The sequence below is a fragment of the Pan paniscus genome, chromosome 11 (assembly GCF_029289425.2).
Source record: "Pan paniscus chromosome 11, NHGRI_mPanPan1-v2.0_pri, whole genome shotgun sequence".
NCBI classification, from domain to species: Eukaryota; Metazoa; Chordata; class Mammalia; order Primates; family Hominidae; genus Pan; species Pan paniscus.
This window is the reverse complement of record NC_073260.2, coordinates 86,385,350-86,408,443: the sequence shown is the minus strand read 5'-3', so window position 1 is coordinate 86,408,443 and position 23,094 is coordinate 86,385,350. Positions and strand designations below refer to the sequence as shown.

Sequence of the window (23,094 nt, the reverse complement as noted above, 5' to 3'; positions counted from 1 at the left end):
CCCCAATTCTAGTCCAATATCACTGGATTCATTCTAGTTCTCTTATTTTCTACATGTTATAACTCCCTTCCCTGAAAGTGAGAAATATCATTCACATTATCCCTAATACAGTCATCCCGCAGTATTTGTGGGGTATTGGTTCCAGGACCCCCCACGGATGTTGAAGTTCCTTATCTAATATGGTATAATATTTACATAGAACCTATGCACATCTTCTCATATGCCTTCAATCATCTCTAGCTTACTTATAATATTGAATACAATGCAAATGCTATGTAAATACCTGTTATACTGTATTGTCTTTTAATTTGTTATTTTTTAATTATTGTAATTTTTTTCCCTGAATATTTTTGATCCAGTTGGTTGAACCCATGGATGCAGAACCCATGAATACAGAGGGCTGACTGCCTATTTACTTATTTGATCAATTCCCTTTATGTAATCAACCTCCAACTGCACCTTCTTCCCTGTGCACATGCCCTCCTCACCACACCTGAGCACCAGTCTGCCCTTCCCACCTGGAAGCCTTCTTCATCCTGCCGGATTCTGACACCCTACGCTGGGCATCCCCTCTTGAATGTTTTCCTCTTATTCTCTGATGCCTCATGTTGTTTGCACGCCTCCACCCCTGAACCAATATTCTCACCCCACGCTCAGGCTCTGCACTCTGTGCCTGGCAGCACCCCTGCACAATGCCCTTGGTGCTCCACCTGGGCTCTGACAGCCTGCTTCTGGTTACCAAGGCTTTCCCTCACCTCTGCAGACACTGACCTTTCTTGGCCATAGCTACTGGCTTTTGGAGGAATAGAAGGGAAGAGGGAGAGGAAGAGCTCCAACAAGTTTAATAAAAAAAGAAAAATCAAAAATTTAACATAGAGAATAATAAAGAAGAAATGTGCATACAGACACATAAAATTTTTTAATGAGAAAGGAATGTATAAAAATGGTCAAAATGAATAATATAAGAAAACATAAATGGCAAATAAATTGGCAAAATGTAGCCAAATCGTAATAGATCTGAAGAAACCAACAAAGTTATTAAAGAGTTGCATTCAGAAAAGGAAGTGGTTTTATGGGTGGATTATTTTAAATCTTTAGGAAATAGATAACTTTCTGGGAAAAGTACAAAATGTGTATGATCGTATTTTTTGAAAATAGCATAACTTTACACCAAAAACCTGAGGATGAGATCCCAGAAAACTATAATCCAATTTCACTTGTGTCAGGAAGTGAGTGGGAATTTTCCAATTGCCTCAGAATGAGTAATTGATACCCAAAGCAGTAGATCTAAAGAAAGCCACTGGACCAGTTTGAGCTCTCCAGCGAAACAGAACAAACAGGATATGTGTATATGTATATGGAGAGAGTTGTTTCAAGGACTTGGCTCATGGATCGTAGAGGCTTGGAAGTCCAAAATCTGCAAGGTGTGCTGGCAGGCTGAGACTCAGGGAAGAGTTGTGGTTCCAGTGCGAAGGCAGTTTGCTGACAGAATTCCTTTTTGCTCAGGGGAGGTCAGTCTATTATTTTATCTTTTATATTATCTTTATTCAGGCCTTCGACAGATTGGGTGAAGCCCATCTCCATTACAGAGGGTAACCCGCTTTACTCAAAGTCCATGGATTTAAATGTTAATCTCATCCAAAAAACACCTTCACAGAAACATCTAGAATAATGTTCTGCCAAATATCTGGGCACCACGGCCCAGCCAAGTTGTAACATAAAATTAACCAGCACAGCCACTTGTAAAGAAAGCCCAAAAGCATCAGAGGTCCAGGCACCTACATCCGGATTTCTTAGGAGCTGGCTGCACAGGCTCCTTCCACCTCCTCCTCATTCCAGCAACCTCCCCAGCTCCAGACAGAGGACTGAGAGGGAGAAGGTACTTGACAGAAATCTGGATCAGGGACTGAGGGGAGGGTGTGCTCCCCACTGGGCAAGCCAGGACTACAGAGGATCCTTCCTAGAGACTTGGGGAGGCTGCAGGAAGTCTTAGATCCTATTTGCTGGTTGGGTATTGGTTGAGCTGTGAAATCTGGAGCCTGACCCCAAGAAGAGGGGCTGAGATGATGGCAGTGTGGAGGGAGATCCCTTGGGCAGTCTGGCAGGCATCCCCAGGAGTTTGGGGCAGGTGTGGGGTGGTTGCTGTATCCATCGGTTTCCTAGAGATGCCATGACACATGCCATAGACTGGGTGGCTTAAAGGATAGAATTTTCTTTTTTCTAATTTTCTTACAGTTCTGAAGGTTATAATTCCAAGGTCCAAGTCACAATAGGATTAGGTTCTTCTGAGCCTCTCTCTGTGGCTTGTAGGTGGCCGCCTTCTACCTCTGTGTGCACACTGTCTTTGCTCTATGCTTCTTGGGACCTAATCTCTTCTTATGAGGACACCAGTCAGGCTGAATTGGAGCCCACCCCAGTGAACTCACTCAACCTTAATCACCTCTTAAAAGACCACATCTCCAAATACCGTCACATTCTGGGGGTTAGGACTTCAACAGATGAATTTCAAGGCAGCACAATTCAGCCCATAGCAGCTGTGAACATAGAGAACAGTGCCTGCTTCACCTGAGGATTCCTGAGGGCTGGAGACTGCTGGGCAGCCTGTGCTGAGAGAGAGGGTGAGGACTTTGGAGTACTATGCCTGGAAGACTTGGATGTGGGGGCTGCCCTTCCAGATGGCTAAGGCCTTCAGGGTGTGCAGAAAGGGCCCCCCGTACTCTATGTGAAGGAACAGGTGAAGTGCAGGAAGAACGGAGGCTCTGGGGGTGCCCAGGTGGCTAGGCCAGACAAGTGGGTGCCCCAGACAACCAGGGGAACGGCGGGCATGAATGGCTGCTGGGCCAGCAGGGAGATGGGACTGTCTTCCAGAGCAGAGCTAAACACTACACCAAACAAAGCCAGTACCTTGCCCTTACCACAGGGGCCAATCAGTGGAACCATTAGCTACAGACAGAATGGACTAAGCCAAAGTGAGTGCTCCTCACTTCACTGGGTGCTCCTCACTCCCAAGAGCTATCCAGTTACATAAAGTGACACTGGCACTAGGGGCTTGAGCCTTGAAAATGAAGGGGGACAAGGAAGAGATTTTCTCAGCAGCAGAAAAAGTCCCTCCCTCCCTTCACTGCTCCCAGGGCCGAGCTGGGGGCTGCGGGAGCAGCATTGGGAAATGCGACTGAAGTATTTTATTAAACAAAAACAGCTCCCATTATTGCTAATTGCTTTACATAGTTTCCCATCTCTGTAACCATCCTACAAAGGGGAGCGGGAGCTTGGGACTCGGTGTGGTGAAGCACAGAATCAAGTCTACACAGCTGCTGTGTGACAGGACTGGGCATCAAACTCAGCTCTGTGCCATGACAAGACGACATGGCCTGAGAACAGAGCACAGGCTTTTAGCCACATAGCTAGTGTTTGGAGGCTCCTTGACTTATTTCTGGACAAAGTAGGGTCTAACTAAACTAACCAAATGATGTCAATCTTGGGGAGCAGCGTGCGTGCACATGCGTGTGTGTGTGTGTGTGTGACTTCCCTGGTCACAATGTAATGGAGGTTTCTAGATAATGAAATCTGATGCTTCTCTTTACAGGGTTTACAGGGTTTTCAGGGCATGTGCTCACCCTGGGCAAGTCTAGCATGAACCTGCTGGAACAGAATTGTTAGCTTCTGAGTAGGGATCACTGAGTCTGCTGCTGTGGAGTCTTTGACCTGGTTATTCATGGATGAACCATCTGTTTCCCCTTTGCTCTCATGGCTCAAGATGGCAAAAGCTTTCTCCCACCCTTGGCCACCTCTCCCTTCCATTGTTGTGGCCAAGTGGCTGCTGTAGCTGCCCGTTCTTTAGGGATGGCACCCCTGGAGTCAGAGTCCATCCCTGTCATCATTGCTGTTGAGACAGAGATGGTGAAGCAGCTCTTCTCTGGCATTGCCTGTCTGGATAAAGCAGGCACTTGACTTGGTAGCTCACACCTGAGAGACCAAGGGGACCTGTCCTTCCTGGGGACTTGGTGAGGGGGAGCAGAACAAAAGGCTGGTGGAAGCCTCAGGGGTAACTGTACCCTTCCCTGGGGATCTTCCCCCATCCTGAAAGCCAGCCTGGCCTCTCAATAGGGGCCTGAATGGCCCTCCCTCTGCTGAATGTGATAGAAAAAGGGAGACAGGCACAGAAGGAGCTGTTTTCTCAACGCTTGTAGATGGAACAATATACGCAAAGACCATCCGAGTCACCCCCAAGGGAGGACTACAACTTCCAGATCACTGTTGGTCATTGACACATCACTGACCATCCTGCTCACGCTGCACCTCAGCAGTGGCTTTCCTCCTCCCTTGGCTAAATGCTCTTCTCTTTCAGTTGACATTCATGGGGCTTATGCATAAGTAGGACGCAGGCCTCCTCCCAGTGGGCGAAGGTGAGGGTGGACAGGGAGCACATGTCCCTCAGAAGTCTGTATTCCAACTAGGGGCAAAGAAATGAAATCCCAATGCTGGTGGTTTCTGGTGCTCACTCCCAGTGCAGAGAAACTGCTCTGGCTAGGGGCCTGTCAACAGTAGCCAGAGCTGGAAAGAAGCTCTGAATGTTAGAAATCTGGAGGAAAGCACAACTTCAAAGAGTCTTTTTCTAAGAAAAGTCCCTTTTGCTGCCCACAGGGAGTCAACTGCAGATACAGTTTTAAAATTTTTGTAGAAAGTCAGTCCTTCCTGTCTCCCTTCCTTATCCCCAGGCCAGAAGCAAATAAGTATTTCCCAGAGAGGAGAGGGCAGGAAGAGGAGTTCTGTGACCTGGGTGGGGGTTGCTCACAGGCCTGAGTACCCCAGTATTCATCATCCCTTTCCTCTTGCCTCTGAGGATGTGCATGTGCCTCTTGCCTCATTACCCATTGATTCATACCTCACCAGCTGTGCCTGCCGCATGAATCGGATGGTCCTTTTGAATTCAGACATCTCAGACCTAAAGAGCTGCAGGACATGGGCCTACCAGGCCTTAACATGTTGTTTTTCTTGCACACTTTGTCATTGGTTGGCAGAATCTCCACATCTCTTTCTCTGTCTCTCTTTTTAAAAAAAATTGCTTTATTAAGATATAATTTGCATAACACATGTCTTAGCCCATTTGTGTTGCTATAAAGACATACCTGAGGCTGGATAATTTAAAGAGGCAAGAGGTTTATTTGGCATATGGTTCTGCAGATTGTATAGGAAGTATGGCACCAGCATCTGCTTCTGGCAAGGGACTCAGGCTGCTTCCACTCATGGCGGAAGGGGAGGAAGGGAAGCTAGCATGCAGACTTATATAGTGAAAGAGGAGGAGGGGCCAGTCTCTTCTCAACAACCAGTTTTCATGGGAACTAAGAGTGAGAACTCACTGCTGTGAGAATGGCACCAAGCCAAACACCTTCCTCTTGGCCCCACCTCCAACACTGGGGATCACGTTTCAACATGAGATTTAGTGAGGCCAAACAAACCATGTCCAAACCATATAATCCACCCATTTAACAGTATGTACAATTCAATGGTTTTTTAGTACATTCACAGGTGTGTGTAACGATCATCATAGTCAATTTTAGAATATTTTCATTATCTCAAAAGAAAGAAATCCTGTACCTTTTAGCTATTACTCCTCTATCCTCCAACCACTGCCCCCCAGCCATAAGCAAGCAGAAATCTACTTCCTGTTTCTCTAGAGTCCCCATTCTGGACTTTTATAAGAATGGAATTATACAGTATATTGTCACTCGTGACTGGCTCCTTTTACCGCACATCATATTTTCAAGGATTATCCATGTTGCAGTGTGTATCAGTAGTTCATTCCTTTCACACTGCTCTTGACGGGGGTGAGCAGGCTGAGTGTAGCTCCATGGAGTGGAGGAATAGCTATAGAGACCTCCAAGTCCAGGCTCATGAAGAATCTTGCTTTGTATGCAGGCTTGGCATGGTTCATTTCAGATAATTTCACTCACTTCCTCCTTAGGTGGTTGGTAAACTAGAGACCAATGTCTTCCCTTAACTGTTATTAGACTGGTGCACATGGTCTTTGTACTCAGCAGACAGGCTTCTCTGCCTGAGGCCACCATCATCTTGTTCTTTCGAAAGGACGTCTATTGCTTCCAGGTGTTCTGAATGCCCTTATTCCTGCTATAAACTCATGCTGACCACGGAGAGCAAGCAAAGACACTTATTTGCATCCTCTGCACATTTGTGAAGAAGCTTCTGTGGGGTTCTGTCTGAGCTCTAAATTCTTCCTGGAAGTTTTGGATAAGGAAACATTCTTGACATCCTTGCACTTGGACACAGTACTGCTGATGCTGTAACTGAAGTTTTAAACTGGTAATAGGTTGGCCTGGACTTTTTATTAATTGAAAGTGACCACAAATCCATATGATTTGTTCAAATGTCATTATGGGTCAGGAAGAAGAGATTTGGAAGAATTTGTCTGAAGATAAGCAATTGGACCAAAAACCCCACAAAACCATTTTGTGTTTATGCCCTGCTGACTTCAGACTGTTCAATACAATGATTACACATTTAAGAACATAGAGGCATACATCCCATATAAATTTTAGTATTAGTATTCAATTCAGTAGTATATTAAAAGAATACTACACTATGACCAAGTCAGCTTTACTACAGGAATGTAAAGGTGGCTCTTTATGAACAAGTGCATTAATGCAATTTGTCACAGCAAGAGGTCAAAAGAAAATTTTTGGCAGTAGTTTGGAAACCTGTTCACACAAGACATTTTTATTTCCTTAGCATGGGTGCCACACAGAAACCAATAGGACAAACGCCATACCTGTTTGGGATGGCTATTTATGCTGCTTTGATAGACTTATCCTTAGAGAAACTATCTTGTTTGTTTGTGTTGCTAAAAGGAATACCCAAGGCTGGGTAATTTATAAAGAAAGATTTATTTGGCTTATGGTTCTACAGGCTGTACAGGAAGCATGGTGCAGGCTGTACAAGAAGCTTATCTGCTTCTGGTAAGGGCCTCAAGCTGCTTCCCCTCATGGCAGAAGGAGAAGGGGAGCCTGAGTGTACAGAGATCACATGGCCAGAGAGGAAGCAAGAGAGAGGGGAGGGAGGTGCCAGGCTCTCTTTAACAACCAGTTCTGGTAGGGACTGGTAGAGTGAAAACTCACTGTTGCAAGAACTTCATCAAGCCATTCATGAAGGATCCACCCCTATGACCTAAACACCTCCCATTAGGACCCACCTCCAACATTGGGGATCAAATTTCAACATGAGGTTTGGCAGGAATTACACAAAAATGATGCTGGGTGCTCTCCATGTGCTCTATCAGGAAGTGCACACTGCCGACCCATCACACTATTGTTGATTTAATTTTAATCTTCTCCAACTTTCTCCACTGTGAAGGCACCATTTTCATTATGCCAGTTTCAGAGCATGTCCCCACAAATTAAATCATAAAATTAAATCATAATTTAATCCCTTTTGGAGGGAGTAAGAGATTTAGGATTTAATTTTGTGCTAAAGAATAATAATACAAAGATAGCTATCATTTAATGGCCATTTATTATGTGCAAGGCACTGTGCTATGCACTTTATGCATCTTAGTTGAATGCTCAAACCCTGTGAATTATGTACCATTATTATTCCCTGTTACAGATGAAGAAAATGAGCCAACTGCAGTGATGGATTTGAAGCAGGATAGATTATATGCTACCTATTCAGTCTTCTTGAGTACTATTTTTTCCCCCATTTAGTAAAAAAAAAAAAAAAGAAAGAAACTGTAAAAGAAATTAGCCAAGGAGGCTGGATGCAGTGGCTTATGCCTATAATCCCAGTACTGTGGGAGGCCGAGGTGGGTGGATTACCTGAGGTTAGACATTGGAGACCAGTCTGGCCAACATGGCAAAACTCCTCCTCTACTAAAAAAAAATACAAAAATTAGCCGAGTGCGGTGGCTCATGCCTGTAATCCCAGCACTTTGGGAGGCCGAGGTGGGCAGATCACCTGAGGTCAGGAGTTAGAGACCAGCCTGACCAACGTGGAGAAACCCCATCTCTACTAAGAATACAAAATTAGCCGGGCATGGTGGCACATGCCTGTAATCCCAGCTACTAGGGAGGCTGAGGCAGGAGAATCACTTGAACCTGGGAGGCGGAGGTTGCAGTGAGCCAAGATTGTGCCATTGCACTACAGCCTGGGCAACGAGAGTGAAACTCCGTCTAAAAAAAAAAAAAAAAAAAAAAAATTAGCCGGGCATGGTGGCACATGCCTGTAATCCCAGCTACTTGGGAGGCTGAGTATCACTTGAGTCCGGGAGGCGGAGGTTGCAGTGAGCTGAGATGGTGCCATTGCACTCCAGCCCTGGGCGACAGAGCAAGACTCTGTCTCAACAATAAATAAATAAATAAATAAATAAAAAAGAAATTAGCCAATGAAGAGTTAAAAACACCAAACAGAAGTGGTTTAAGTTTTTCCTTGCAGCTCAAGTGATTCTGTTTGTGACAACTAAAGACCCAGAGGTTCCATTTGATGTGTTAGTAGATGATACACCTTAAAATCTGCAACCATTTAAAAATTGGGCTGAAGACATTTAAAGCCACTAAAGTTGTCAAAAATAAACCCCACAAAACCTCATTATTTCTACCTATGTTAGGTCAGCTAGTGAAAGGAAAATGAAAGGTAATGGCTAAGAATTAGCTTTCCAAATGGCTCAGTCAAAGCCATTTGGAAATTTGCCAGTCCAAGGACCAACCCAAAAGAAACCTCAAATATAATCTCTTTGTACAAAGAAAAGAGACACCACAGGCATTATTAAAATATGAGAATTGGTAGAACCACTTCGATACTGGTCAAAAATCATGAGAATAAAATATTTTCAAATATCCTCGAGAAAGACATGTATTAATTATAAATTAAACACTATCAATCTTTGTTTCGATTCTTAATGAGTGTTTTTATCTGAGTTCGTTTTTATTAAATTTCCCTTGGGAGAGGAATGGTGGATTTACAGATCTTTTACTAGGGTCCATTTATTATGGGCGCTTTGCTAAGGCCATAAATTTTGCAGTTGAATGACAATAGCGAGGAGGGAGTAGAGCAAGCAGTGGATTGAAGCTGGGAAGGAGGGCAGGATTAAAGGTGGCTTGCCCAGAAAACAGTTTATACATTTTGATATAGCCCCAAATGACCTGGGTTTAAAGTACCACGTTAACATGTCCTTTGAATAAAAATAGCCACATCAAAATGGACAGCTTCACTCAGATGTCTATCATAACACTCACTCTGGTTCAAAAATTTATGATTCATAGGCTTAACAATAAACACACAGTTTTAGCTCCTTCTGAAGACCCGAAAGGTCATGGACTGGAATCCTGAGTTGTGAGGCCAGTTTCCTGAACCAAGATTCAGAGCTAGCCAGTGAACCTAGCAGATGGGCCAGCGTTCAATTTCCACTGAAGTTTGGCGTTCTCAATTCCTGTAACGGCCCAAGGGGTTCACCTTGCCTGCTGCCTACACAGACTCGACTCATCAAGACAGGGGAATTGCAATAGAGAAAGAGGAATTCGTGCAGAGTCAGCTGTGCATTAAACCAGAGTTTTATTATTACTCAAATCAGTCTCCCTGAGCAGAGTTTTTAAGGATAACTTGGTGGGTAGGGGGAAGCCAGTGGAGCCAGGAGCGCTGATTGGTCAGAGATGAAATCATAGGGAGTTGAAACAACCCTTTCCCAAAGCACACCTCCTTCTTGCCTGGGGACTAGACTGCCTTTGTAGGACTAACATTAGCCACGAGATTAGAGATTATGGTTTAGGAGTCATGCAACTGGAGGCTACAAGATTCTGACCCTCCCTAAACTGCTCCTAAGATCAATGCTTGAGATACTTTGCAAATGCTGCACTTAATGGATCAGGGGGCACCACCCAGATCAATAAACTGGCTTATTTGATCTTGTGGCCCCCACCCAGGAACTGACTCAGTGCAAGAAGCCAGCTTTGACTCCCTATGATTTCATCTCTGACCAATCAACACTCCTGGCTCGCTGGCATCCTCCAGCCTACCAAATTGTCCTTAAAAACTCTGCTCCCTGAATGCTCGGGAGACTGATTTGAGTAATAATAAAACTCTGGTCTCCCACACAGCTGGCTCTGCATGAATTACTCTTTCTCTGTTGCAGTTCCCGACTTGATAAAGATAAATCAGCTCTGTCTAGGCAGCGGGCAAGGTGAACCCACTGGGTAGTTACAATTGGGCCCCTGACAACCTTAGAGCCACAGCTGCTATACCAGCCCAGACTTTTACACTTGAGAGAAATTAACTTCTCTTTTTTACTGATACGTATTCATTGTACATATTTATGGGGTACATGTGATATTTTGAAACATGCATCCACTGTGTAGTGATCAAATCGGTCTTTAAGATATTCATCACCTCAAACATTTATAATTTCTTTGTATTGGAAACATTTCAAATCTTTTAGCTGATTTGAAATATACAATAAATTGCTGTTTACTATAGTCATCCTATTGTGCTATCAAACGAGAACTTATTTCTTCTACATAACTATATGTCTGTACTCATTAACCAACCCCACTTTATCCCCCTCTCCACTCTTTCCAGCCTCTAGTAACCATCATTCTACTCTAAAAAGTTGAACTCCACAAGTTCAACTTTTTAGCTCCCAGAAATGAGTGAGAGCATGCAATATTTGTCTTTGTGTACCTGGCTTATTTCACTTAACATAATAACTTCCAGTTACATCCATGTTGTTGCAAATGACAGGATTTTTTTTTTTTTTTTTTTTATGGATTAAGAGTATTCTCTTGTGTATGATCTCCCCTTTTGTTTAAGCCTCTGTTAGCCTGGGTTCCTGATGACACATCTGGACCTGTGTCCTAATTAGCACTGTAGGTAAAGCAAGGATCTACGACCGTTTCCATCTTGTCTCTGTCACGAGGCTGTGAGCTCCTTATGGCAATCTCTCCCTACATTTCTTCCAGTTCCTCATGGTAGGCACAGCACTATCCTATGCCTTGGACCAGAATAGACTCTTGTGGATGCTTATTGGATGAATGAATGAATGAATGAACGTGTCAGTGTGTTGGGAGCTGGGAGAGATGCATCAGAAAAGCAGTGGGATGAGAGTCACATACCCCGTACCCTTGTTGGAATTTACGTCTAGGAATTTGTGTTTGGCTGCTTGTAACAGAAAACCCTAATTTTGGGTAATGACTTAATCAAATAGTGATTCATTTTCCTCAAATGGTAAGGGCCTGGGGGTGGGTGGTTTCTGAATTGGGTTTGGTGCAGTTTTGGGGGTGGCCAAGCCTAAGTTTCTGCCATTCACTTGGCCTCTTCCTCATGGTCACAAGATGGCAGCCAAAATCCGACAGTTACATCCATGTCCCAGGGAAGGGGAAGGAGGCAGCAGGAAGAAGGCAAAAGGGAAAGTCAGCCAAGTCTGTCCCCTCTTAAAGGGCTCAGGCTGCTCCTGCCTTTTGCAGGGCCCACAATAAGAGTACAAGGCCAGGCACGGTGGCTCACACCTGTAATCCCAGCACTTTGGGAGGCTGAGGCAGGCGGATCACAAGGTCAGGAGATCGAGACCAACCTGGCCAACATAGTGAAACCCCGTCTCTACCAAAAATATAAAAAATTAGCTGGGCATGGTGACACATTCCTGTAGTCCTAGCTACTCAGGAGGCTGAGGCAGGATAATCACTTGAACCCAGGAGGCTGAGGCAGGATAATCACTTGAACCCCGGAGGTGGAGGTTGCAGTGAGCCAAAATCGCACCACTGCACTCCAGCCTGGGTGACAGAACGAGACTCTGTCTCAAAAAAAAAAAAAAAAAAAAAAAGAGTACAAAGGGAGGTCCAGCTACTATCTGTTTATATATTTATCTTCCTACCCTCAAAATGACAAAGGCAAAAACATGTCAAGCTGTATTTTTTTTCTCTTGCACCCAAATTCAATGTGGAATTGAGCTATAATTTTTCTATGATTGGAAGTCACGAAGCACCAAAGACAATTGAATTTAATTGTGACTGAATATATCTGGGATTCTGTTGATGAGCTGGCAAAGTCTGAATGAGACCAAGGTATTATAATAAAACCAAGGTATACATAATTCAAAAGTCATTTATTCCATACATTATTTTTCTATCATCTGAGCAAAATTCAATAATTATGTTAATACCAAAATTTTCACAAATTTGTTTTCTATTGACAGTAATGCTCTAAAGCAGGGGTCCCCAACCCCCAAGGTGCAGACCAGCTCTCTGTTAGGAACTGGGGCGCACAGCAGGAGGTGAGCGGCAGGTGAGCAAGCATTACTGCATGAGCCCCACCTCCCGTCAGATCAGCTGAGGCATTAGAGTCTCATAGGCGTGTGAATCTTATCCTGAACAGGGCATGCGAGGGATCTAGGTTGCATGAGAATCTAATGCCTGATGAGGTGGAACAGTTTCATCCTGAAATGATTCCCCCACAACCATGGTCTATGGAAAAATTGTCTTTCAGGAAACCTGTTGTTGGTGCCAAAAAGGTTGGGGACTGTTTGTCTAAAGCAAGGATTGGTCAACCATATCCTGCAGTCCAGCCACCTGTTTTTTGTTTAAAACATTTTATAGGAACACAATCATGCTCCATCTTTTACATGTTGTCCGTGGCTGTCTTCATGTTACAGTGGCGGAGCTGAGTAGCTGTGACTGTGACTGTATGGCCAACAAACCTAAAATACTTACTCTCTGCATCTTTAAGAAAAAGTTGCCAACCCCTGATCTAAAGTATTGAAAAAAAAATGTAATGATAGTCAAAATATACAAAATTTGAATCTATTTTCATTAAGAAGTGTCAGTTAAAGTGAACGTAGATGGCTGGGCATGGTGGCTCATGCCTGTAATCTTAGCACTTTGGGAGGCCAAGGCAGGTAGATTGCTTGAGGTCAGGAGTTCAAGACCAGCCTGACCAACATGGTGAAACCCCATCTCTACCAAAAATACAAAAATTAGCCAGGTGTGGTGGCATACACTTGTAATCCCAGCTACTCGGGAGGCTGAGGTAGGAGAACTGCTTGAACCTGGGAGGCAGAGGTTGCAGTGAGCTGAGATTGCACCACTGCACTTCAGCCTGGGCGACAGAGTGAGACTTCATCTCAAAAAAAAAAAAAAAAAGAAAGAAAAAAGAAAAAGAAGTGAACATAGAAATTCAATAATTAAAATTATTTTTTGTATACATCTAGAGAAGTTTTTTCCTAAAGAAGTCATAATTTAACAAATTAAAAGGTAAGATTCTTTTATAGTTCACAAGCATGATTGTGTGTTCACGTGCATGTGTGAGATGTCACCCTTGTGAACCTTGATACGACGTTGGCACGTTACCCATCTCACATTTAAAAAATTTTTAAAAAGTAAAATGCTAATTCTAATTCATGCATATTAACATTACTTAAATAAAGCTAAATTTTATTTAACTAACAAATTTAAATAAATCTTATTAAACATTTCTATGAAAATAAAACTTGACCTTCTACCATTCAATATCTATGTGATTGCCGGCAGAAAGGCTTCCTATCATTCTTCATGCAATTCTGCTTATACCTACATATTGCAGATTTCAGAGCAATATGAGTTGTTGAATATGGCAACATGTTCTTCAGCTGCCAGATACAATTGCTGTGAATGCCCTGTAATTGGTAAGGACCTTCAGAATAGTGGGCTAGAACTTGAGGAGAAGCAAGAAAATAGATGTTTGGGACAACTGGGAAATGCTAATTTGTTGTGTAGGAATATTAAACCTATGATATCTGCTGGGAAGGAATTAACAAGCAACTTGTGTTTTTCCATTATCTAAGCTCTTCTGCCATTCAAATCCTTCCTGCTCTCTGAGCAGCATCCACCTCCAATGTCCTCAGGCACAGAGATGCAAAATTTCCAGGCTCGGAGTGTTTCAAGGACATAGGGGAGGGCAAGAGTTGTGAATGTGTGTATCCCTGGGCTTGCATGGTGTTGATAAGAATGAATATTTGGGGTATGGATTGCACTGTGTCTGTGTTGAGGACCTGATCCCAGATGATAGAGACCACCTTTATGTTTGTTAGGAAATAGTTATGTGTGTGTGTGTGTGGCTGTCCTAGTCTGTTTTGTGTTTCTATAACAATACCTGAGACTGGGTAATTGATAAAGAAAAAGAATTTGTTTCTTACAGTTCTGGAGGCTTAGTGAGTCCAAGATGGAGGGGTTGCCTCTGGTGAGGGCATTTTTGGTGCATCCTAACATGGAGGGATGATGCGAGAGTGTGTGAGAAAGGGGATGGGGTGCCTAACCTCTTTCCTTATCAGGAACCCACTCCTGATAACTCAAGACTGTGACATTAGCCCATTCAGGAAGGCAGAGTCCTCATGACCTAATCACCTCTTAAAGGTCCCACCTGTCAACACTACTGCACTGGGGATTAAGCTTCCAACACATGAACTTTGGGGGACACATTCAAACCGTAGCTGTGTGTGTGTGTATGTGTGTGTGTGTGTGTGTGTGTGAGAGAGAGAGAGACATTCGAGTGAGGCCCTCTAAAGCAGGAGGCCCAGAGCAGAGTCTAAGGACAGACAGTGCTAAAAAGGCTCTAGGGAAACTCCCCTCAAATGGCTTCTGCTTACATCACCTTGGCCTTAACTGTATCCTCTGGCTGCTGCTGGCTGCAGTGCAGCCTGGGCACATTGTCAACTCCTGGAAAACCAGGAAGCAGGGGGAATCATGATCAGGTTGGCTATGAGTAGTCTCTGCTACACTGCCTTCTCCTCCTACTCTCTCTGTGGCCGTGACCTTCTCCCAGCCTCTCCCCACATCTAGATCTTCCCTGCCACACCTCCATCTCAAGCTGGGAACCCCCATTTCTCTTATGTCACTTCCAGCCAGAGCTGCCATAGCCTGGATGAAGAGAGTGAGCGTGGGAAGTCCTACGTGGCTCCTCAGTGCTCCCCAAGCCACGCCTCCAGGAACATGCCATTGTCCTTGGGCCCAGTGGTTGTCACAGCTAACTGGCATGAGCAGTGAGGTGGGGAGGGGAGAGGGACCAGATGCCACCTGCCCCCTTGCTCCTCCTCCATGCAGGCGTAGAGGGTCATTGTCACCAACTGGTTGTAGACTGTTGTCCTCTGAAGAGCTGCCAGAAGGGTTTACTGCATTCCCCATAGATCAGAGAGCAACATTTTTCTCTGGGAAGATGCAGGCCCCACCAGACCCTGCACCACCACAGGGATCCCCCTCTGAGTGGCTCAGTTAGTTTCCCCTCCTCTCTTAGACCCCGTCCCTTTCAAAGGTAATATAATCAAAGAAAGCAGATTTTTGAGAGAATGGCTCAAGGCTGGGAAGGAGAGATATACTCTCTTAACATGATCAGTTACTGGAGATATTTCAGCAAGAAGTTGTCTTTTGTAGGTTCAGAAGCATGATAGAGTTTTTCAGTATTTCACCTGAGGCCAGACCACAGTGATCCTCTCTCTCACCTCTCTACCCTTGGGACTTGGAGCGTCTGCCACTCGATCAAGCAGCAGGACTCAAGCAGGGTAAAGAGTGACTGATGGCTTATCCCAGAGGCTGGGGAAGAAGTGGGGCTCTCAGAGGAGCCTGGCATGGTGGGGGTGAGAGGGGGGCATCTGTGGGAGGTGGGCTTGGGGATAACAGTATATGTCTGTCCTGCTGAGCATAGGAGCTAGGCCACTCTTTTCCCTGTGACTTCCTCTTTTCTGGGACCTGCCATCCTGGAGATGCACAGGTGGCAGTTGGGGGGTTGGGGCGTGGGGGGTGGATGGTGGCCCTAGAAGTGAGTGTTCTTGTACATGCAGGTGCATGATGCAGTTAACCCTCTTGTCTTCCTTGTGACTAGCCTCTGTTGACTGCATCTCTGGCTCTGAATTCACAGGTGTGAGGGCCAGGAACCCTAAAAGCACACGACTCTGAAAATGCAAACACAGAGTAGCACCCTAAGCTGCTCTGCGAGCTGAACATGCTGCAGCAAAACAAGCAACAGGGCACCTGCCAGCCAGGGCTGGCCCGCACTCACCACATCAGATCTACCAGGGCCAGTGATGAAGATCAGTCAGGCAGAGGGACAAGCCCAGAGGGGCTGCGGACCCACAGACCTTGGGGTAGGAGAGAAATGAGCTGGATGGAGAGGCAAAGGCAGGGGAAGACTTTTTTCGTGTGCCTTCCTGGCTTCCTCTCACACAAAGAGAAGCCAAAGAAAGTCTTGCTGTTTCTGTAGGAAAATGATGTGGCGGGTACATGTGTATACATGTGCATGTATCTGGATAAGTCAGTATACACGTGTGTGTTTGTGAGTGCACAAGCATATTCATGCACACGTGTGCATATGTACACTTGGGAGTACACAAGTAATCTATGACAAATGTCATACAGGGTGGAGGACTCACATTATCCTTTTAGTTCAAGAGTTCGTAACTGGGGCCCATGAATGGGTGCCAGTGAATCCCCTGAGATTATGTGCCACAATTTTTCATGGACATTTTTCTAGAAGTGAAGCCTTGATTTTCCTCAGATGCCCCAAGCCCCAAAATGATTTTTCTGCCTATTCTGTGATAGGCAGAATAATAGCTCTCCACATCCTAAACCTCAGAACCTGTGAATATGTTACATTCCACGGCAAAGGAGAATGAAGGCTGCAGATGGAATTAAGGTTGCTAATCCTTTGGGCTTGAGAAGGAGAAGGTCTTGGAGTATCTAGGGGGACCCAATGGAATCACAAGGGTCATTATAAGTAAAAGAGGAGAGTCAGAGCGAGGTGATGTGCGGAAGACTCGCCGCCATTGCTGGCTTTCAAGATGGGAGGGAACCCCAAGCCAAGGAGTGTGGGTGGCTCTAGGAGCTGGAAAGTGCACGAAAATGGGGACCCAGCCCTGCCGATGAAACCGCCTTTGCAAAATTATGACTGAGACAGAGAAAGAGATCTAAATTAATCGACTCCCTCTTGTTTCTAACCTCCAAGCTGTCCTTGTTCTTTCCTGGGCGCAGGCTGAACTAACTTTGGGAGAAACTCAGTTTATAGTTTATAGTTTAAAACAAAGACAATAACAACCCTTTCCCAAAGCAGACCTCCTTCTTGCCTGAGGACTAGACTGCCTTTGTAGGACTAACATTAGCCACGAGATTAGAAATTATGGTTTAGGAGTCATGCAACTGGAGGCTACAAGATTCTAACCCTCCCTAAACTGCCCCTAAGGTCAGTGCTTGAGATACTTTGCAAATGCTGCACTTGATGGATAGGGGGATGCCACCCAGATCAATAAACTGGCTCATTTGATCCTGTGGTCACCCCACTCAGGAACTGACTCAGTGCAAAAAGCCAGCTTTGACTCCCTATGATTTCGTCTCTGACCAATCAGCACTCCTGGCTCACTGGCTTCCCCCAACCCACCAAATTGTCCTTAAAAACTCTGCTCCCTGAATGCTCGGGAGACTGATTTGAGTAATAATAAAACTCTGGTCTCCTGCACAGCAGCTCTGCATGAATTACTTGTTCTCTATTGCAATTTCCCTGTCTTGAGAAATGGGATCCGGCCGTTACACTGACGCCTACATTTTAGCTCCATGAGATCCATTTTGGACATCTGACTCCAGAGCTGTAAGATAAGAAATCTGTGTTGTTTTAAGTTCCTCTTGTTAGAATAGGTAGTTAGGCAGACATGAGCAGGACAGGAGATGCCCCACACACCCACCAGGAATGTCAGGTGATGATCAGGTGACGGTCAGCTGGTTGTTACACTGTCTCTCTAAAATAATAATTGGTTGTAGCTGGTGCCAGGCAAAGGCAATCTCCCAATAGATAGAAAACACCTGAAGCTGGTGATCAGCCACTTCCCAATAATATCAGGCAAGTGGCCAGGTGCAGTGGCTCACGCCTGTAATCCCAGCACTTTGGCAGGTTGAGGTGGGTGGATCACCTGAGGTCAGGAGTTCAAGACCAGCCTGACCAACATGGTGAAACCCCGTCTCTACTAAAATACAAAAATTAGCTGGGCATAGTGGCAGGCGCCTGTAGTCACAGCTAGTTAGGAGGCTGAGACAGGACAATTGCTTGAACCTGGGAGGTGGAGGCTGCAGTGAGCCGAGATTTCGCCACTGCACTTCAGCCTGGGCGACGGATGGAGTGAGAGTCTGTCTCACACACAAAAAAAAAAACACAAAAAGATGAGGCAAGTGGCTCAAGCATGTGAACTAAGAGGCAAAATGGCAGAGTTTAACTGGCATGTGACCTTCCTCTGAGAACTCTCAACTGGGAAGAGAAAAACACCTCAAGTGAGCATGCGTACAGTTTTAGTAAACACACTGTGCATACGGCCCCTCCCAAATGCTGGCAGGCCACTGTGCATGTGAACAGCCTGCCCCAAGGGAAAATCAAGGGAGGAGAGATGCAACCGCCAGGAAGCATGACAACGTGTAAACAAGGTCAGAGGTCAAAGGTCAGACAGCCCACTTGGATTCCTCAAGTCACCCGCTTGGTTCTCTTCCAAGTGTACTTTACTTCCTTTTGTTCCTGCTCTAAAACATTTTTGTTTGTTTTTTAAGAGATAGATCTCGCTATGTTGACCACGCTGGTCTCGTACTCCTGGCCTCAAGCGATGGTCCCATCTCAGCCTCCCAAAGTGCTGGGATTACAGGCGTGAGCCACCACACCTGGCCTTCTGCTCTAAAATTTTTTAATAAACTCACTCCTGCTCAAAAACTTGCCTCCATCTCTCACTCAGCCTTATGCCCCTTGGACAAATTCTTTCCTTGAAAGAGGCTAAGAATCTGTAGTTGCTGCAGACCCATACAGATTCGAGGCTGTTAACACTCTGTGACAAGTTGTTGCAGCAGCCATAGGAAGCTAACCTGAGGACCATTTCTTTCCTTGTCATGCTTATAATGGGCAAAGAAAAGGACCCACACTGGGCTCAACCACCTGCCACATTCTGGACCCTGTGCTGGCTCCTCTACCTGCATGACTCCAGCAGGTAAGAAATGCTCTTCCCCTCTGAGCAGTAAGGAAACTGAATCTCAGATGGAGTAAGTGGCTTTTGTAAACTCACCCAGGTAGTAAGAGGGGGAGGTCTGTTCTGTGCCACGTGGGGCAAGGGGTGAGTTTAGGAAAGGGCCAGTGTGGGGCAGAACAAGAACAGGACTGGAGTGAGGAGACCTACGTCCTAGTCATGGCTCCATACCAACTTGCTGTGGGACTTCAGGCAAGCTACCACCCTCTCTGGGCCTCAGTTTCCCCATCATTAAAGTGAGAGAATTGTACTAGGGTACTTTCAGTCCTGATGATCAGTGACTCTAAGGCAATATATATACATATTTAAACTCAAGGGGGTGTTTAAGACTCCTGGCACAACAAAGAAGGAAGGAAACTCTGCCCTCTCTTACCCCTCCTCCGCTTCTCAGCCTTCATGCCAGATTTTTTTTGCCTGGGGGCCAAATAGTTGGGAGGAGGCCCAACTGTGTCTGAGATTGCTGAGGGAGAAGGAGGTTGAGTAGTTAGGGAGGACATACATTTTTAAGAAATTATCTTCTTGTTTTTGAGACAAGGTCTTGCTCTGTCACCCAGGCTGGAGTGTGGTGGCATGATCATAGCTCACTGCAGCCTCAACTCCTAGGCTCAAGCAATCTTGCTGCCTGAGCCTCCCAAGTAGCTGGAGTAGCTGGGATGATAGTAAACACCACTATGTCTAGCTTTTTTTTTTTTTTTTTACTTTAAATTGGAGACAAAGTCTTGCTATGTTGCCCAAGCTGGTCTGGAACTCCTCAACTCAAGCAGACATACATTTAGATCCAGGAGAGATGGTGCAGGGGAAGCAAAGACCCCTGGGGAGACATCCTTAAGGTTCCACCTTGGGTGGTTCTGGCTCTATGGGGGTGACAGGCAGGCTCGTTTTCACTGGCAGAGTCGTGTACCCAGGAAATGACCTGATTTCTTTCTAATACTTGCTCCACGGGGTCTGGTCAGTCTTCACAGCACCAGGCAGACAAAGGGCCTGGAAGTAGAGGCAGGAGGTCCCAAATCTACCGACCTGCCAAGTCACAGCCTCTCTGGGCTGCTGGAGAATCTGTAAGCGAGACCGAATTGTAAAAGTAAAGCACAGCACAGCTTTGAGACCCAGAAGCCGTTGCTGTGAACTTACTGTTTTTGAGCTTCATTCTGGAGAATTGCAGCTCCAAGTTTATTTTACCCATTATGTATCAAAGAAGACCCCATATAGTTAATGTTGCCATCTGCCCTTGGACCCGGGTCTCATGTTTAGACGCTGGCGTGGGCTGCTGCCTGGCAGTCGTCTCGTGCTCTGGGGGCTTGTTAGACTTGCGGGAGCTCCCAATGCGTGTGCACACTGATGTGCGACAGCTTGACTGCAGAGGGCCCAGCTGTGCCCTCCCCACAGGGCAGAGGGCCGACCCAGAGCCCACACTCTCTGGACCTCACTCCTGTACTCTCCACCCTGGGATTTCCTGCTCAAAGGGACCAAGCCTGCTTCCAGGACCTGTATTGGCCTCTTCCCCCAAGCCATGGTGCCCCAACCCCAAGGGATGGCCAAAGAGTGACTGGGGGAGTTGGCAAGGGGCTGTTGGGGGTGTGGGGTGGAGCTTGGATGTGAGGGCTTGAAGGTCCTTGCTTATGTGCACGAGACCCCTCACATTGCAGGACAGAGTTGTGGGGAGGGTGGAAAGAGAAGAGTACAGACACTGTCGGCTGCAAGAGTTCTCTTTTACTTGTCCTGGGTCCTAAAATTGTCAGAGTGGGCCTATGCGATTTTATAAAATAATTTTTCTAGGTCTCTGGGAATCTACAATTCCACTGTTAAGGTGAGAGAGAGATAATTAGAAAGTTTTCTTAGAGGAGGGGCATTGGAGCTGGGTTTTGACAGATGCGTAGGAGTTCAGTAGTAGAAACAGAGGGAATTAAAACTATGTAAACAAAAATATGGCAGAAGGGAAGTGAGGTATTTGTGGGAAAAGATGTGCTTTTTGCTACAGTCTCCATAGTTTGGGGTCAGATCATGAGGGTCTTGAATTCCAGTTGGGGGGTTTGGTGGGAGGGAGCCCTCGAGGGTTATGAGCAGGGAAGCTGCAAGGTAAGGACAGCACTTGAGGAGGAGTTGTCAGATGGAGGCGTGGAGAGTAAGTTGGAGGAGAGGCTTCCATGTGGAGACCAGTGTTTGACCTGAATTGAAGCAGAAACAGTGGAAACTAGAAGCAGAACTGGATTCGAGAGACATCTGGTAGATGTCTGCTTGGCATTGGTGATCAATTTGTTGGTGACAGAATGGAGTGAGAAAAGAGATGCTGTGGACAAAGGTGCCTTCACAGTGGTGGGAGATGCTGAGGCTAAGGTGCCGAGAGGCACCAGCTGGGGAACTGTAGAGAGACCCAGCTGGAGATAGACTTGGAAGCCATCAGCAGACATAAGCCTAGAGATCAACAAAGGACTGGGCTGGGGGCGGAGGCTCACTCCTGTAACCCCAGCACTTTGAGAGGCTCAGGTTGATGGATCACCTGAGGTCAGAACTTTGAGACCAGCCTGGCCAACATGGTGAAAGCTCGTCTCTACTAAAATACAAAAATTAGCCAGGCATGGTGGCACGCGCCTGTAGTCCCAGCTACTCGGGAGGCTGAGGCTGGAGAATTGCTGCTACCCAGGCAAAGGTTGCAGTAAGCTGAGATCGTGCCACTGCACTCCAGTCTGGGTGACAGTGAGGCTCCATCTCAAAAAAAAAAAAAAAAGGACTGACCCCACTTGTATCAGGACACTAAAGAGGCTTTTAGTGACACCATGACTGTCTTTGCCTACCTGGGGAGGATACCAGACTGGTCACAGGGTCTCCTGAGGAGGGGGCTTGGGATAGGGTGACTTGGAGGCAGAGGTGCAGTTAACACCCTTACTGACCTCTAGAAACTATCAGGACTCTTTTAGCTGTAAGTCACTGGAAACCAGACCCAAAGTCAATGTATTGGCTCTCATATCCCTGCACTGTCAAACTTCAGGATTAACTTGATATAGGTGCTCAAGTAATGTCAGGATGCACCTCTGTTTCTGTCTCTCAGTTCCTCCTCCTCAAGGTTGACTCATTTTCAGACAGGCTTTTCCCTTTTGGTCACAAAATGGCTTTTAGCAGTCCCTAAGCCTATGTCTTTTTACGTTCGGACCCTGCAGAAAAGGATAGAAATCTTTGCCCAGCATTTTCCGGCAGAAATTCTGATGTTTGCTATTGGACCACCTTAAGTTAAGGTGTCACTCAAACCCCATCACCATGGCCCAAGAAGTACAATGTCCACTGCTAGGCCAGAGAGTAGAAAAGTGCCCAGAACAACTAGACTAAGAGTGAGGCGCCTGGACCCCATAGGAAGATCCTGGTTGTGCCTTGTGAGGAGCTAATATTATGGAGGCAAAAAATAAACATTCACTCTATCTTCCTTTTCCAAGAGTGTTCTCTATAAAAAGGAAAGAAGGGAACTTTCCAACAGCTTAAGGCAAGTTTGTAGTGAAAAATGATAAATTCACATTTATTTTTTTAAAGGAACACATATAAGACTTTAAAATGTTTATTAAAAAGGAGGTGAGAAAGCTCACTGAGTGGGCAGAAATATGCCTGCATCTCAAACTGTGAACCAGCATTTATATCCAAGCTTCCTGGTGGCCAAGGCAAAGAGAAACCCTACTAACAGAGCTCTTGTTGGTTGAAAGAAACAGATGCACCGAGCACTAATTCTGCGTCCGAATAAGAGCTCTCACATATCAAAATGAAAATGCCATTGTTGTGGTTTTTATGGAAGATGCTAAAATATTGTCCTTCTTACAGACTTCCTCCTGCTAAGTGGAAAACATAGCTTGGTTCAGTTGAGGAAGAAAACATTTTGCAGTCCCACACCTGCTTTTGCTGATTTATTCAGATTCCTTGCTAAGAGAATCAGGGGGATGACTGGATGATCACCAGGTCCCCAGAGCTTCTTGGAACATGGAGGGGTTCTCTGTCGGTGACTTGTGCAAGGGAGAGGTCTCGTTAGTAATCAGTCAAGCGGTAGTGAGAGCAAGTGCGGGGAGCCTGCATTGATTTCTAACACATCAGACAAAATGGCGCCCAGCAGC

At 45.6% G+C, this 23,094-nt stretch overlaps 1 long non-coding RNA gene and 1 other non-coding gene across 3 annotated transcripts in view; both read left to right on the top strand.

Annotated features, from left to right (window-relative positions):
* The window catches only part of LOC117981687 (uncharacterized), a 124,958-nt gene that overhangs the window by 34,689 nt on the left and 67,175 nt on the right, over positions 1-23,094 (top strand). For both annotated transcript variants that reach the window (XR_008619722.1, XR_004673298.2), the window contains exon 2: positions 18,895-18,973. This is a non-coding gene — a long non-coding RNA (uncharacterized LOC117981687). The remainder of the gene's footprint in view (positions 1-18,894; positions 18,974-23,094) is intronic.
* On the top strand, positions 13,253-13,353 carry LOC112440922 (small nucleolar RNA U13). The gene has a single exon (XR_003028910.1). It is a non-coding gene; the product is annotated as a small nucleolar RNA U13 (small nucleolar RNA).